The 18804-nt window shown below is 33.9% G+C and overlaps 1 long non-coding RNA gene across 1 annotated transcript in view; it reads left to right on the forward strand.

The window, feature by feature from the left end:
* LOC108529175 (uncharacterized) overlaps nt 1–15247 on the forward strand; it is a 76104-nt gene extending 60857 nt beyond the window's left edge. The window contains exon 3 of the long non-coding RNA XR_001885427.1: nt 14404–15247. This is a non-coding gene — a long non-coding RNA (uncharacterized LOC108529175). The remainder of the gene's footprint in view (nt 1–14403) is intronic.
* Nucleotides 15248–18804: the final 3557 nt, after the last annotated feature.

The raw sequence follows: 18804 nt of genomic DNA on the forward strand, positions 1-18804 counted from the left end.
TCAGGAGGCTGAGGCAGGAAAATCACTTGAAGCCAGGAGTTCAAGACTAGGGTAACAAAGCGAGACCCTGTCTCTACAAATAAAATAAAATAAAATAAAATAAAATAAAATAAAATAAAATAAAATAAAATAAAATAAAGTAAAATAAAATAAATATACATTACATAAATTAGCTGGGTATGGTGGCATGCACCTGTAGTCCCAGCTACTCAGTAGGCTGAGACAGGAAGATTCCTTAAGCCCAGAAGTTCAATGCTGCAGCAAGCTATGATCAAACCACTGCATTCCGGCCCAGGCAATAGGGCAAGACCCTGTTTCTAAAATATTTTTTGGTAATAAAAATTTTAAAAAGTGAAATACTTAGATGTAAATCTAAGAAAACATATAAAGGATTTGTAGGTTGAAAACTACAAATAAACAGAAAAACATATTGTGTCCATGGATGGGAAGACTCAGCCTAGCAATGGTGTCATTTCTCCGCAAATGACCACTGGCCATAAATTCTTCTTTAGCAGAATACAGGTCAGGATACACAGCGTATTGACAAGGCAATGTCAGAAATTCTTCTAAAGTAGGAGTAGTCATCACTACAGGCCATACAGCGACCAAGCAGCTAATCTCAGGAGTGAAGGAATAAGATCACATTATGTGGGTGCAGAAGTCACTGATATGTCCTGTAATAATTCCACAAGCATAGCTTCTAGTCACTACACTAATATTTCCTACCAGGTATTACTAGCTTATTTAAAACCCTCCCAGGCCAAAGCAATTTACCCAAGAAGTGTCACTTTTAACATAAGCAACAGTGCCTGGTAAACATAGCTCACATTCCAAAAGTCAGCTGCCAATATTATTTGCAACTCCAGGGGAAAGGAGAAAACAGGTTTCCAGGGGAACAGAGCTAGGTAAATTGTATTCCCTTATGTTTAAATAATTAGTTTTCTTTATCAATTTTGCTTTGTCTATTCGTCTTTTCAAAGAACAATTTTTTAATTCTATCTTGTTTTTTAATTCTTCCATTTCTGCTCTATATTTGCTTTTTTTTTTTTTACTTTCTCTAGGTTTACTCTTTGAGCTGAGCATTTAGCTACACATTTTACTCTAAGTACCTCCCTAACTTCATCCTAGAATTTTAAAAATAGTACATTTTTAATACTATTCCATTCTAAATATTCTCAAAGTTCTATTATAATTTGTATTTTGATTCATGAGTTTAGAGGTGTGTTTCTAAATTTTCCAGGCTAAGGAGTGCTTTTGAGCATCTTTTATTTTCATTTCTAATTTTGTTGTATTATGTTTAGAGATATCAAACTGATTTTTAAGCTTTTATTGAGACTTGCTTAGTGCCCTAGTATGGTTATTGGGTCTAACATATAATTATATTAGCTTTCTTTTTATTAGTGTTTGCTCCTTAACTTTTAATCTCTGTGCCCTAATGTTTCACACATGCCTGTTATAAGTAAAATCTAGGTAAATTTTTAAAAATCTGACAATATTAGTTTTTAGTTTGGTAAATTAGTGTATTTTACAGTTTTGAAAACTGATAATTGGGTATTTTTCTATCATCTTATTTTGGCTTGTTATTTTACTTTTCTCTTTCTTAGAACTCCCTTGTCTTTTTCTGCCTTCTGTTAACTTGAGAAGGTTTTTTCCAATTTAAATTTTTTTTATATTGAGTACTGAGGGGAATAAAAAAGAACTTACAAAATAATATGTAAGCTATTCTTTCTCTTGTTTTAATAGGTGATTAAAACAGTATCAATTTATTAATATTAGATGAATCTTGTAAAATATTGAAAGATATGTCAAACCTTTTCCAAATAGGTTGGTGGTAAACTTGTCTCCTTTTAGTTCTGTCAATTTTACTTTATTTATTTTACACCCTCTTATTATATGCATTTAGAAATATCTTATCTTTCTAGTGAAAAGAAACTTTTATACTTACATGACTGTCTTTATCTTAAGTTTTAATTCCAATCACTCTATAACCTCATTATAGGCCTCTGCTCTCATAAATGTTAGCTCTATTTTTTTTTTTTTTTGAGACAGAGTGTCCCTTTGTCACCTAGGCTGGAGTGCGGTGGTGCAATCCCAACTCACTGCAACCTCTGCCCACTGGGTTCAAGTGATTCTCCTGCCTCAGGCTCCCGAGTAGCTGGGACTACAGGCACCCACCAACACACCCGGCTAATTTTTGTATTTTTAGTAGAGGTAGGGTTTCACCATGTTGGCCAGGCTAGTCTTGAACTCGTGACCTCAAGTAATCTGACCACCTCAGCCTCCCAAAGTTCTGGGATTACAGGCGTAAGCCAATGTGCCCAGCCTCTACTTGTTTTTAACAACACAGTATTTTACTAGTGTCATCTTGCACAATTTTTATTTAAATTTATACACCATTTTATCATTTTGTCTATGTCTCATTCATTCTTAAATTTCAGATCTTCCACTTGAAATTACTCTTTTTTGCCTAAAGTGTATATTTTTTGAATTTTCTTTAGCAAAGATTGGCTGGTATCAAATTGTCTCCATTTCTAACATCTAAAAACGTCTTTTTTTCTCTTCTTGTTTTCATAAAATACTTTTGATGAATTCTGGTTGACAGTTTTTTTTTTTCTCAGTACACTGAGGATATAATCCTATAGTTTATTGGCTTCTACTGTTTGTGTCAAGAAATTGGCTGTCAGTCTAACAGCTATTTCTTTGATGATAATCTGTTTTTTCTTCCCTTGGCTGTTTTTAAAATATTCTCCTCGACCTTACTGTTTTGTAGTTTCACAGTGATGCTCCTGGCAGTTAATTTCTTTATTTCTCCTTCTTCTGATTTGACTGAGATTCTTGAATTTGTAGGTCAGTGTCTTTCAGAAAAGTTGTCAGCCATTATCCCTACTCCATTCTTTGTCTCTTCTCCTAAATTTTGGTTAGTCATAATTTAGATTTTTTCATTTCATTTCCCATGTTCCTTAATCACTTTGACATTTTCCATATATTTGTTACAACATTCCATTACATATTTCTTCAGATATATCTTTTAATTCACATAGTTTCCCTTAGCTGTTTAACTCAGTTAAACACGTTCTTGGAGCTTTAAATTTTAGCTATGGTAGTTTAACTACTAGAAACTGGTTTTTCTTCAAATTACTTGCTGCTGTTTTCAAACCTCTCCTTTATTCTTAAAACATTTTAAGTAAATTTACTTTAAAATTCTTGGCTTGAGGATTTTCAGACCATGAGTAGTATGTATTAGGGATACAGACCCACGTTATATCTGGTTTGTGACTATGAATTTTCAGGGGCTATATCTGCTCCCCCCTAGTGTCCCCCACCCACATACTCACAACCTCTCCATAGAGCACTATATTTAAACACAGTCATTTTCCTTCCAGTCTCTTGAGGACACGGGTATAGGATGGGTTTATTTTTAGTTCACTCTTATACTGATATTCTATCCCTTTGGGTTCTCAGCTTTAAGAAGACATTTACTTGAGAAGTTCCTAGATTTCAACTCCTGTTTCTTATTCTTTGGAAAATTACAAAAACCAAAGCTTATAGTTAGCTCACTTTAGCAAATGTCTTCAAGGTGAAAGCTGACTGCAGTGTTTTGCTTGCCTGGCTTAGGTCTTGCTTTTATTTAGTTCTAGGTTTGAATTTCCTTTATTTTCTAACCAACTCATGAATATAATTAAGTTTTTTTTTTTAAAGTCTTATTCATTATTTTTAATATTTTACTGGGAAGTTGGTATTAGTACCTAGCCACATTGCCAGAAATAAAATTAATCTCCTAAATGTTCATAATTCTGATATTTTCCCTTTATACTGGTTTGAAAATTACACATTGGAATTTTAATTTTAATAGATTCACTTAAGCTTTTACCATTGAAAACTGATTTAAATTCCAATGTCAATCCTATATCTTCCTTCCAAATAATACAAGGAATTTCAGACTCTTAAAGCAAAGTCTTCCTCCTTTCTTCATGGTATTCTTGTTCAGTATTTTAGTTTTACTCCTATTTTCCCTTTAAATTTTTTATTTTAAAATAATTGGATTCTTAAAAAGTTTCAAAATGAATACAGGGAAGTCCAAATATCCAGTTTCCCTAATGGTTACATCTTAAAGAGCTATGTAAAATGCCAAAACCAGGAAACTGACATTGATATGATATTTTATGTAATTTTACGTCACTTTATCACATGTGTATTCATATAACCACCACTACAATCAAGATATAGAATGTTCTGTCATCACAAAGTTCTTTCTCATGCTATTCCTTTATACTCACCCCCCTGCTCCTTTCTGCCTACTTCTACCTACCATCCTTAACACTGGCAACTACTAATGCTCTCCTTCAATTCTGTCATTTTGAGGATGTTATATAAATGGAATCATACTTTAGCCTTTTGAGATTGGCTTTTTTTGTGTGTACTCAGTATAATGCTCTTCATTTTCTAGGCTCATTCTATTATTTTAAGTACATTCTTTAGTAATTCTTTCGCAGAGTCTGTAAGTAAGTGGAATCTTTCACTTCTTGTTTGTTTTGGAAATTCTTTATTATGCCCTTATTCTTGAATAATAGCTTAGGTAGAAATATATATCAATCAGGCATCAATTGAGAAAAAAGAAATGATTCCAGGTATTTAAAATTAAAAGGTATCTTGCTACAGAAATTTAGGTGCTACAAATTGTAAGAAATATTCTCAATCACTTCTTCATCAAATATTCTCTCTCCTTCATTCTTTCATGGTCTTCATTTATGACTCTTAGTAGATGTATGTTGAACTCCCTATCATATTTTCTATTTCTATAACTCTGTACTGCCTTCAGGATAATTTCCTCAAATTTATCTTACAGTTGTTAATTCTCTCTTCACTGGCCATATTTTTCATTTTTTAGATATTCTTCTTTTATGAATATTTTGCTTAAAAATAGCCTGTATTTTAATATTTATATTATGTGCTCAATTATCAGAAGTTAATAGAGGATAATACTGGTATATATTGGTTCTACTGATTCTTGTTCATACTGGCTGTTTCCTTGCATATTTCATAACTTTTAGAAAGTGAGCCCACGCTAAGCAGTGAATTTCCTGAGGGAATCCAGTGTAGCCTGGGTTGAGAACACACCCTTCTAAAATGGCTTTTGTCTTAAGTTTCTGTAAGGCACCTCAGGAGTATTAACATTCAGTAACTATATGTTGGTTGATTTCCCAGTGTATAAAACTAGGCAGGAGTATAAATTTAAACCTCAAACCTAAAAAGGGTATGTCTATGATTATGATCAGAAATTCATGGGGAAGCTTTTAAAATTTTCCCCACTTAGACACTGGGCCCAGGTTGAGAAAAAAATCCTCCTTGTGGTCTATGCTGAAAAGCAGATGTTTTGTTTTTGTTTTTAATATCTTGTTATTTGACAATGCTCCTAGGGTTCCTGCTTAATACTGGTATTTCATTTCTAACTCTGTTCACCATGTAGGCCCCAGATCTTGTCTCCAAATCTTGACTGGCTATTAAATCTATATTCTTGGGCCAAGACATCCCTCCATCCCATTCTCATGGTAGTCCATGTCACTACTCATGCTTCCCACTCTGTTTTTTAAACCCTCTATATTTTCAGGTCTTAAGATTTTTCCTTACTTTCTTGTAAGCACAGCTATACAACCAAAACGATATTTGTTGCATATTATAGCATTTCTAAATATGTAGTAGTATGAGAGTTTTCAAGTTAATAATAAGTTGCCTGTCTAGGAATTCTCTACTAAATCTTTTTATTCTTCACATAGCCCGTGGCACAGCGTCTGGTAGGCAGCAGTATATCATAAATGTGATGACTGACTGGTTGAATGAATGAATTACCATTCTTTCTCAGCATTCATTTCCTTCATTAATTATTTTTCTCTAACTTTGATTTCCCAAATTCTTCATTATAAATTTGTGAATGACATATTTTATGGACTTCATTTAGACTAACATAATTTTCTCACGTTAACTATTATACCAGTCATGATAATCCTGCACTCAGTTTCTTCCTTTCTATTTGCCCTACGTGGACCTGTTGGTCCTCTTTTTACCATGAAACTCTTGCTATCTCATTTTACTGTCAATGGGTTTGCAAAAATCTTATTTTGATCATTTTTATCATCTTAAACTCTTTTCTTATTTCAATAGTTATATTCAACTGCATTTTCCACTAAATAAGGCAGTGCCAAATGTGGGTAGCACATAAGATGATTCTTAATCATTGACTGCTATTATAGTTTGCTTTATTCTTATAACTTATTAATTTACATAAAAAGATTTACTAAAAAACAAATTTGTTTAGTGGTAAGTTTTTCCAGAAGGAGAATGATGTAGGAATGAGTATTAGATAAATATTGATTAAATAGTAAAAAAAACTATATCTTTACATAAATAGAAATGATCCGCTAATCTGTACTTCTTTGTCGACTGATTTCTGTGTCATCACAGGCATTAGAAATATACCATATATTTACTAAAATATATACATACCATCTAATTATGCAATAATTTTCTTCACATTTATATATGTATAAAACAAAATTCACAGGAATCTTCTCTCCTTTATACCTCAACACTATTGTATGTCTTCAGTGAAATCTCTGCAAACCCAAGTATGATGTCAAGAACCCAATGGACATTTAATAAATATTCATTTGTGACAATCATGATAATCTCACACAGGCCTCTGAAAGTGATTTTCAGAAATCATCAGCTATTCTTTGACACAGATTAAAAAACCTTCCTCCAGAAGAGATGATTGCCTTTCAATCATAGAAGAAAAAAATACAGCAAAACAAGTGAGATAGAATCTTTTATTTTAAGCTAAAGATCCAGTGTATTATAGCATTAGGTACCATGAAGATTTCAGATAAATAAAGCTATGTAAACTCAAGTTAGTGACATACAATTATATAGGGTTTTAAATTTTTCCATATACTGTGGTATGCACTAATAAATTCCGACCTGTGGTTTTAAATACAGTAGCATCTAAGCACTGACACAGACCTGCAATTATGTCAATGGACATTCTATGAATATTAGTAGTGAAGATATAAATCCACTGCAGCAAGCTGATTAGCAATGCTAATGTGCACACTACACAGTCATATAATTAGAAAGAGTTTTACTCACAGTGATGTCGAGGTTATGGGGTTAGGACAGTTTCCATTTCAAAAGATGGAAGAATCCAGGTTACCATGATAGCAAAAAGTAAATCACCTAATTTAAGCTGTTGAGGATATCATGGTTTATTTTAAAAAAAAGAAACTTCTACCTTCCCTTGTGAAAAGTACAGTAAATTATGAACTAATACTTTCGCAGCTAAAAGAGATTTAAAAAAAGCAGACCCTCAATAGGCATGACAGTTAAAGAATCTTCACCATGTAACATTACATTAGTCCGACTAAGTTATCATGTCATTGTCCACTTAAGAGAGAATGGAGCTTGATTAGAGAAAAAAAAATCATAAAAATGTTCACAGTTTCCCCTGAAATGGAAAGATGTACAGGGAGATGTGGAGGTGGAGAAAAAGAAGAGAGAAGGCAGTCAGTAACAAACACTTGGTTATAATATGATAAGAATCCATTTCCTTTATGCAATTTTGTTGGTGTTCCTTTTTTATATCCCTTCTCAGCTACAATGATCTACAAAATATCCTTAGGTTTGGTGTTCTGTAATTAGCTAAGATAAACAGTTATCTTTGCTTTAAATGGAGAACCATTAGTCGATCGCTTATATTTGCAGACAATTCCATTCTGAAAACTTAGGTGTAAATACACTTAAATTTTAGAGACAAACTACTTTGTTTCTGACAAGATTTATCACAATTGGAACATGTCACCCTCATCATGATACTTTGTGGTGGGATAAAGTAGTGTTGTCATCTGCTTTAGAATAAGAAACTGGATCATTTCTTTTAAGTCTTGTGATTATATTTAAATCTTATATACTTGCCCTGAAATGAAAAGATATTCTCATAAATCCTTGCATTATGCAGGAAAATGTCAACTGCAGCTTTAACTAACATTCTGTGAGACAAAAGGAAGCCCAAAGTAGCTGCTCTTCATAAAGACTAGATGCTAATACACACGCGCATGCGTGCACTCACACACACACACATGCTTGCCTCCTTAGAGAGCGATTTCTATTTTCATAATATGGTTAAGTTAGGATTACCCAAGGAAAAAATTTCAAAGGATTTATCATTTAACACTTCAATGGAGTTACTAATAGGAATTATATTGAAGTAGGTCATGCCAAATCCACTCTCAAATGACAAGAGATCACATATAAGTCAGCAAACATTTCAGACACAATAGCCACAAGACCTCCATAATTATTACCAGGGTATATGGTCTACTATAATAAAGATCAAATAATTCAAACTTCAAGCTAGACTTATAACTACTATCTTACTAAGATCTCAGTTAATCACTTATAAAGTAAGTAGATGGTTCATACTATGAAGGTTAATACAATCATATTAACAAATAAATATTTGCCTCTCAGTCCATGATACATCCTATTATTTTAGACACACATACACACACACACACACACACACACACACACACACACACACACACACACGCCCTATGGCTAGAAAAATATGAATTCAAGCTGAAGACAGTAAACAAAGGGAATTTGTCTTTCCTAAAAGGAACACAGAAATAATCTCCCAAATTGTAAATTCCTACTTCATGGAACATATTTGTCCTTTCTTTGGAAAATGCTAACTCATTCACACAGAAGTCATTGCAAAGTGTTAATTAATACTAATGATGAAATCTGAAAAGGATTATTTCAGGCCTTCCTCACTGACCTATACATACCTGTTCTAAGTTAATTTGTGTGTGTGGTTGGGGGACTCATATAAGCCTCTACTATTCTACAATGAGGAAGAAGGCATTATGAGGGTATGCCTTAAAGAACAAAATTGTGATGCTTTTGTAAAATTTTCTGTTTATAAACTAAGCATAAAATGTCAAAAGGTCCTTGTGTCTGGTATTCTAAATTTAAATAAAAAGTTCTTAGTTTATGATTCTTAAAATATGGGAAATGAACAAGTACTCACTATCATCACTAGTCACCTATTCCTATTTTTGGCTGACAACATTTCTGGTTAGAGCTCTATTTGGAAGTTTTAACATATTTTGACTGTTACACATTACTTGGCTGAAACTATAGTCAAGGTAACTTGCTTGTCAGTTTACTGACAGCAAATTATTCAAATATGTTCCATCACTTGTGATTCAAGGGCCTGTGGTGAGAGAGGAGAGATGAAGAGAGGAACAAACAAAGGTTGGGAGGGATTCTCAGGGTTAATAATAAAACATTATCTCTAAAAATCATTTCCATTGTTGAATTAAATAATTTAAGTTTTAAGCTTAGCCCCAGACTTGCTTTTAAGGGTCTACATATTTTATCTGTGATGAATTACATTATTCTCACTCTTAGAGATGGAGTATTGTCTTTATTTTAACAGACTTCTATGGAGGCATGTGGGTTCCATAAAAAATGAGTAACGCGAATGTTGTCTTTTTTTTAAAGAGTTTCATTTTATTCTACTACTGAGATAGTAAGCTCTATTATCCAAAAGCCAAAATGCAAGCTAATGTATCTAAATGAAATATCCAGGAAATCTCCTTATAGTTCTTTCAGCATTATTCTAAATAAGATTATTTCTTTCCTATGTTCCTAGTCTAAAAACTTTAACTCCATCCTCTAGAATAAAGGAAAACTATTGAAATTCTTATTTTCTCCTAAAATCCATGACTTGCCCATAATTGTGGGACTCGATGAATTCTCCTATTGACTGAAAATATATTTATAACTTCATTCAACAAACAATTCTCAGGCCAGGCACAGTGGCTCACGCCTGTAATCCCAGCACTTTGGGAGGCTGAGGCAGGCAGATCACTTGAGGTCAGGAGTTCGAGACCAGCCTGACCAACATGCAAAAACCCTGTCTCTACTAAAAATACAAAATTAGGCGGGCATGGTGGCGCATGCCTGTAATCCAGGCTACTCAGGAGGCTGAGGCAGGAGAATCACTTGAACCCGGGAGGCGGAGGTGGTGGTGAACTGAGAGCGCATCATTGCACTCCAGCTTGGGCAACAAGAGTGAAACTCTGTTTCAAACAAACACACAAAAAAGCAAACAATTCTCAGCAATGGAAAGGAAAAATCACAACTGGATACTTTTGTGCATTTAAAATCATAATGAAAAAGAATATCATGATATTTTCATGTAACAAATAATCATATATGTATATATAATATATACACTGGATACTGAGGGACGACTGTATATATACACACACACGTAAAGTCATCCCTCGGTATCCTAGGGGGACTGGTTCCAGGACCCCTGCAGACACCAAAATCCATGGATGCTCAAGTCCCTTATATAAAATGGTGTAGTATTTGCATATAATCTACACATATCCTTTCATATACTTTAAATCATCTCTAGATTACTGATAATACTTAACACAATGTAAATGCTATGTAAATAATTGTTATGTTATATTGTTTAGATAGTAATGACATGAAAAAAAGATCTGTACATGTTTAACGCAGACACAACCATCCATTTTCTGAATATTTTATAATATTCAGAAATATTCTGAAATATTTTATAATATTCATAAAATATTCTGAATATTTTAAATCTGCGGTTGGTTGAATCCATGAATGTGGAACCCATGATATGGAAGGATGACTTTATATATCACATATATATCACACATATACATATGGAGCTATATCTATATTGATATATTACTCCTTATCTTGATTGTATCTTCAACTTGCTTTATCTTGATTTTTACAATAATTATCATTTAAACAGGGGAAGAAATATTATTTCCATTTTATAGGTGAAATGAAAAAAGATTCAGAAAGTTAAGTGACTGATTCAAACTCTCAAACCTATCAAGTTGCATAGCCAAGATAGGAACTAGTCAGTCTTTTCAGTATGTTTCACTGTGATAAAATTATAAGCACTGTTAGAAATATTCAATAAAGATTTAATCAATTTCCTTGATAACATATTTCAAGAACAATTTTAGTACTATCTGTACCAACTAATTTTATAGTAAGTTACAGCTCTGTGCGTGTATGCAGAAAAGCATAAACTTTAAAGGAAAAAAACACTGACCATTTACATGGATTGCAATAGAAATCGCTTTGCTAATGACAGGAAAGGTCTCATTCAACTAATGAGAATAATTAAACTATATAAAAGCACCGAGACCAACTACCTTTAATAATTGGATTTCTGCCCTTAGCATTTTTTATGACATTAGAAAATACGTTGATTTCTCTGTCTGAATTAAGATACATAATACTTGTTAAGGTCAAAAAGGTCAAGAGAAAAGAATACTTTTACACAGGACATTATGGGGTCGCCTTGAAGGGTGTGAGACCTAATTTATGAAGGTAGACATTCACATCATCCCTCCTTTTGTTCCTGTGCACATCATTGCATCGGCTGGCTGTTTTCTATCATATGTTCTCCAAAATAGAGTTCTATTATTACTGCTTTTTCTAACATCTCTCTATTAGTATCTCACTCTCTACCTGGGCTTCCCTGTCATTATCTCCTACATTCTGAGAAGTCCTGATGCTATAAAGAAATTAAATAAAAGGTGTAAGTGTAGCTAGAGCCCAAGCCAGCCCACCAAAACTCAGAGGCCAGACTGTCCCAAGGAAACCAACCTGAAAGTAATAATGCTAATAATATTTATTTGGATAATGTTTTAGAGATTCTTCCTATATGTTTAAAATTTATTAAAGATAATTTAGACCATTAGCCTTTAGAATATTGCATTAACACACAATACCTATTTTTATTATTTAATCCATTATATTGTATTAAGAAATTGATTATATCCTTCTAAAAATACTACCATTACCTTGCAGATATCTACTAATGTGTGATCCTGTTTGTAGATTAATCAAGACCCCTTGATTTTCATACCCCCCCACTTGAGCTCTGGACAAAAAAAGTGGCAAACTATTAAATCAAGAAAAGCTGTAGAAGGGCTTTTGGAAAAGAGATAAATTCACATAGATAAAACAATATAACAAAAATCTTCCTGATCACAATACTTTTTTGCCTGACTTTAGTACCTTCTCACTGAAGTATGAATGGTAAAGTAGAAGGGGTAGAAATACTGACTACAGAAATACAGGTAATACAGTAGGGGTCAAAAGAAATGTGTAATGTTATTTCATAACACACAATCCTTCTTTCAAGATCACATTTTCATGCATTTATGTATAAAAAAATCATTAATTTGAATTTAAAAAACTGTTGTTATGTAAAGAATGACTTTATTATTGACTTTCAATATCTCTTTTAATTTATTCTATGGAGCTTCCCATGTCCATAAAATTTAGGGCAGATTTCATGTTTTTACTCATTTATAGGCAATCAAAATACTCAGCAATTAATATGTCTAGTCTAGCCTACTAATAAAAACGCTGAAGTCCTGTTATAGGCACCTGCCATGAGACAGGGTGGTTAGAATCTCACTTGCAGATCCTTTGATTTAATTGAGGCTCTTTCCCAGCTTACTGCTCCCGAGAAGATGGCAGTTCAGTTGACTTTTGGGATCACTGGGACCCTCCAGGCAGTCTTTGGAGTTAAGACAACCTTGTATCATCTTTTTTGTGGATATGGCCCACCTCTGATCCATGACATACACTTAAGCAACATTTGCCTAACAGTCACCTGTCACTCCACCTTCAAAGCAGCTGGCCAATCAGTCTCATGTTCTTTAGATTTCTTAGGCATGTGTAAGCTAGCTGGTCTTAAATGGAAGGGATCACTTACTAAGTTTTACATCTCTTAAAGCCTTCCTCTCTTGGATTCAGATGAAAGGAGACCTTCCTTTCCTTCCCCTTGGAGGTGTGATGGGACACTTAGCACACTAACAACTCTCTCCAAACATCCTCCTGTCCTTATTGTCCTTAATTTTGACCCTCTCAATCCTTTTATATCCTTGACATGATTAAGTAGCTTAAGAATCACATAACTGTTTTTTTCCCTTCTGCTCACGTAAGAACTGGAGGGTGTCTTCATATCTCACCTTGAAATCTGTCTTAGGGCCATAACTAAAACAAACAAGGAGAATTCCATTTTAAAATTCCGTTACACATGGTTGCAAACTCGCACCATACTCAAGAAGTTACAGAAAATAGTTGTTTTGTTTTATTTTATTTTACCAAATAAAGAAGAGCAAATGCTAGCAGATAATTTGAACATTTTTATTGCTGAAGATCACTAAATGAACAGTACTTACTTACCAACATGTTTTCATTTGCCAATCATATGCTATCTTCATAACAATAAAAATGAAAAATTATTGATGATTTTCATGTACCAAGGATGAATGCTCCAATGCTAAGAAAATATTCATACTACTCTGCACCCAAAACTGCTAACCTTATTTCCATAGAGGAATCTCTATATAGAACCCAGAGGTAAACAAGAGCCCAGGGAGAGGAAAATGTCTGTCCTTTTGGCAACATTATCTTATTATAAGCTCTTAAGAAATAATTAACCTCATACACGTCAAATAGAGATTTTATATAAAGAAGATATTGGCTCCAGGAAAGTGTCAAATTGATTCTATGCAGAATGAAAATTGGGAGCTGATTTTAAGTCAACAGTTTTATAACATGGAGAAATAATTTTAAATGGATTCTGGTGGGTTTAAAAATTTTTCTCCAGAACTTTCAATGGTGCTTGATGAGAACTGAGCTTTGACTTCCATAGCACTTGGGTTTGAAATGCTTCTGGAACATCAGAAATCTTACTATTAATATTTCAATATGACCCTTTTCCATTTTTGTGAACATCAGAAATACACTAGTTATATCACTATGGAACATTTTCCTTATAATTTGCCATTTTAACAAGTCTTTTCTTGGCCTTTTCAAATTTTACTTGCTCTTTTACCATTATCTGTTTTTAAGGTAGCTTTAATTGGCTTGAATTTTAAGTATTAGTGCAGGGTTTATATTGCAAAAAAAGAATAATTTCTAAAAAAATTTAATAACTAATTAAAACACTTTAGTACATTTCATCAAAACCGAGAATAATATAATTTACAATGCAATCTATCCAGAAACTGATTTGTGAGCACTTGCTTGTGGTTACTGATTGTCCCATAGACTTAAAGAAAGAACTATATGAACTATACTTGGGTACACAGTGAGCATGTTAAAATTAAGATGTAGCATTAATGTAAAATTCTTGGCAGAAGTCAAACCTTTAACCATCATGTGAATATAGATTTTCATATCTAATTTTATGAAGCCTTTTTTTTTTTGCCAGTTCTACAGTCTAATATTATTTTCTTTCTGCATTCTCCTTCACAGGCTATGGCCTTTGGCGAAGACAATGACAGGCAAATATTTTTAAGCCAGAGATTAGTTATAAATTTGATCCAATCAAATGATCAGTAAGCACATTCTTATTGCCAGTTGTTATTATCTCTTTTGGAAAGGCATTGGAAACTTTCATTTTGTTAATTTCAAATCAGACAATTTCCCAGAACTAATTGAGGTTCCAGTGCCCAATGGAAAGCTGAAAGAACCTAAATTTGCTTCTTTTCCTACTTCACTCCTTTCTTTGTGTGTATACGTATTTGTGTATGTGTACAAGTATAAAGAAATGATTATTTTTGCAGCTTTTGGCCTGAATGCTTGTCACTCCATTTTACATAATTCATTTTATATAATTCAATTTACCCTCTTCCAAAAACAGATGCTTCAGCTGCAATCTTTGCCTCTTTAGAATCTCCATGCAGGCAAGCTTAGCTAATAATTTTTGATTAATATAGCCAAATACCAACTCCTACTTCAAACCCCCTTTACTTGGAATACTATCATCAGATTGGTTTACAGAGAGAAGGAAATAACAATGAGGTCAGGAGGAATGGAGATGGGGTAAAATAGCAATAAGAAGTAATTATATAAAAATGCTAAAGGTATGACATCTGTTTTTTTGCTTAGCTCACTGAGCTCGATAGTTTCAGATTTATGCTATTGTTCATGTTTAAACAGATACAAAAAAGGGAAATGGGAAAGAATGTTTATGCGAGACTATTAAATAGTGCAGGGAAAATACGAGTTGTTATTACACTGGTAAGGAAAAGAGAAACTCAGTGAAATTTCTTTCCAGAGATTTGCCTTTGTGATCTGCAAGGTGCTGTTCCCCTGCTTACATTCCGTTACCCTGGCAACGCACTCCTGTAAAATAAAGATTATTAAAGCGCATATGATTATTTTGCTGCTGAGTGAATAAGACAAGCCGCTTCTGAAATGCCTTATCAGAGAAATTCAATTTTAGGCCAAATTGTGTTTTTGCCTCCTTCTAGCTTTTCTCCTCCCTCCCCCCACTTCAAATAAAACCATCACCTTCACATTTACTACATGATATTTTGTTACCCATTCACACCCTTAGTATTTTAAGTCATTTTCTTTTAATTTCATGAAAGCATTTTTCCCAATTTTTTATAGCTCTAGTCTATTTTCTAGCTATCTACCATCTGTTTGCAAATCAAAATTACAAAGCAATGTGCTCTTGCTTTTATTTTATTAAATAGTAATAGTAGAAATACTGGGTTCTATACCAAACATAAATGTATATATTATATATTGGCTATGCAATATTTGACCAAAGGATGATGCAAAAAGCTAAGATAAGGAATGTGGTGCCATTTTAAAGGCTGCATATCCAACTATACTGGTCATCCTCACCCTTAAGCTGAATGCCTAGTGCTTTTCCATTTGACATTGCCCTAAGGTGACGTTATAGAGATGGGAAGTTTTACAGCCACGCTGACAGCCAGTCACACCTTTGTTGCCTGGTGCCTCTACATTTGCAGAAAATATTCTTGAGAGTCCTAAAATTATTTAATAACAAACTTTATAAGTTTTGTATTTTATAAATATTTTAATATTAGCCAATTTCTTGAACATATAGTAATGGCAACTTTGCTAAAACTATCTAGTGATTTCATTAGAAACTAAAGCTTTTAGCATAATTAGGGTCCGAGCAGAGGTCAACAAAAAGTAAGTAAATTGGTAACAGTAAATGCATATTGTGTTTCATGCTATCTGTGTGAAGAAGTTATCGTTTAAAATCTTTTAATACAAGAAAGAGTTACATCTGCTTTGAAGTAGAGGTGGAGGGAATGAAAGTTTGTTCAGAAAAAAGCTTCCAACAAAGGCCACATAGAAGACTCCTTACACATCTGTTAAAGCTAACACAAGACATGAATAGATAAGAACAGCCCTGGAGAAACCTTCATCCTGTCCTCTCCGACAGTGGATGGTTGAGGTGGATGACATTGTTTCTACTGAGACTCTTTATGTGACATTTTTCCCACTGCTACAAAACACTGGCATATAACCTAATACTGCTATGTCATGAAAAAAAAGCAGTACAGTGTTGATATTATAATAACATGAAAACATTAATATTTTCTCTGTTAACACTCATTTTCAGGCCCAACCAGGCACCATACTCTTACATTGATTAAGCATGCAGGCCCATTGGCTTTTTATGTAATTAACTACAAATCACTGCTTATTACTAAGAAATAACATTGATATTTAACAAGTTCGAGATACTCTCAGCACATTCTTCTAACGAAGTAAATAAAATTTAGTATTGTACACCCAATCTTTGGTACGTTACCACCACCATGGAACTTATGACTGTAATTCACTCCCAGCACTGCCCAGAAGGTGTCACCACAGCCTCATTGGCTTGAAGGACTTGGGGACATGTGGGGGAGTAGAAAGCAAGGGGAGAAAAACAGACACAAAGAAAAAAAAAATCTTCATGCAGACAAAGGAATATAAGACAACTACTAGTTGTAATATATTGCCAAATACAGAAACCCAAACATTCACCCCATACTAAAACTACGTAATTACTACAGGAGAAAAGTGGGCCTCTATTTGTCAGCGAGGGTAGAAAGTAGGAGATTCATGGACGGTGTTACTTGAGGTAGTCATTTTGTAGAAAATAAAAAGCAGGTGATAAATAGAAAATATCCATGTACTGAGCCTGGTCCAAGCTTCTCACCTAAGATGGTTTGCCTCCTTATCACATCTAGTTAGTTGTATAAGCTGCACTGGACCACATAAAAGGAAAGATAAAAGAACAGCTGGGAAGAGATGCTATGAAGAATCAAAGAATAGAAAACACAAAGTCTTTTATTGAGAAGCTGCACAAATTAACTCCAAATTACTGCCACAGTCAGACAAGAGGAGGCTTCAAGGCACAAAACTTGTTGCTGCACTCCATCTTGCTTTATTGTGGTGTCTTCACTCATGTAGCTAAAAGCCATCCCCTTTATAGTACTATATCTTTTAATCTCCACTCTTCCCCCCGTCGTTTAATTAAAAGACAATGAACCTTTTAAAGCAGTCAAATGGAAAATATAAAATTGCACCATTCTATCAAAGCTTAAGATATTCCTGTTCTCAGAGCATGAGAAGAATTCAAAATAACATACTTTGTATTTTACTACACTTCAGTCCCTCTGTGCCATTTCTTCTTCAGGGCTCTTGGTTGGAATAGCTACCTGAACCAGAAAGGCAGCTCACCCTCAGGCTGATAAATAGCGATAAAATTAAAACAAGTAAACAAAAAAACAAAACAAAACAAAACAAAATAACAGTCAAGTTAAATCAACTAGATCTTTGTACCTGATTTTTTATTTTTAAGTAATATTATTGTAATTCTGCATTCCTATGTTTAACTGACATAGGCCTCAAGATTAGTAGCGTTTCTTATGTAAGTATTATTTACTCAATGTGTTGTCAGTTTTAGGGTATGTGGGCTAAAATAAGATAAACATAGTAAAATGTTATTGGATGATAAGTAGGCCTGAATGCTCAGTTTTCCGCCAACTCCACAGCCTAAATCTATTAGTTTTGGCAAAGGGCACCAAGACAAATCCATGCTGTTTGAAATGTTCCATGGGAGTCTTTAAAAACGAAGGTCTTGTCTACTCTTTATGGACATTAAAATGCTTCATCCCAAGGACCCCTTTATAGCAAATTGCAAGCTATTCTGTTTTATCTGCTTTGACAGGATGAAGGGCTGAGCTGGCCCTAGAGGGATGGAATACAGAGTCTGAGTAGCTCAAACTTGAGATTTCCAATAAACCATCTCCCACAATTAGAAGAAAGACACAGAGGAGATTCATTTCAACAGACAGTTCCAACCCATTTAGAATTATTCTATTCTCTCCTACTTATTTCATCACTAAAAGTCCAACAAAAATCATGTTCCTCCAATACTCCACTCCAAACTGAACCTAAAACTCTAGTAATCAGCCTAGCTGAGCACTGGCATATATACATCTTTCCGATTGGTCTCTTGATTCTGATACCTATTATATTGATTCCTGATTTCTTATAAATTCAAATCCTTTTCAACACTATACTTACCTGATCATTATTCTTTAAGTTCAATTGTCCAGTACAGGTTACCTATCGTTCTCCACAAAAGAAATACTTGCACATTTCAGTTAGTTAATAAATGCTGGCAGGGCATGAGATATAGGTTTAATTCTTCGTCTATAGGCCGGGCGCGGTGGCTCAAGCCTGTAATCCCAGCACTTTGGGAGGCCGAGACGGGCGGATCATGAGGTCAGGAGATCGAGACCATCCTGGCTAACACCGTGAAACCCTGTCTCTACTAAAAAATACAAAAAACTAGCCTGGCGTGGTGGCGGGCGCCTGTAGTCCCAGCTACTC

Source organism: Rhinopithecus bieti, unplaced genomic scaffold (genome assembly GCF_001698545.2).
Source record: "Rhinopithecus bieti isolate Rb0 unplaced genomic scaffold, ASM169854v2 scaffold_6506, whole genome shotgun sequence".
Lineage (NCBI taxonomy): Eukaryota > Metazoa > Chordata > Mammalia > Primates > Cercopithecidae > Rhinopithecus > Rhinopithecus bieti.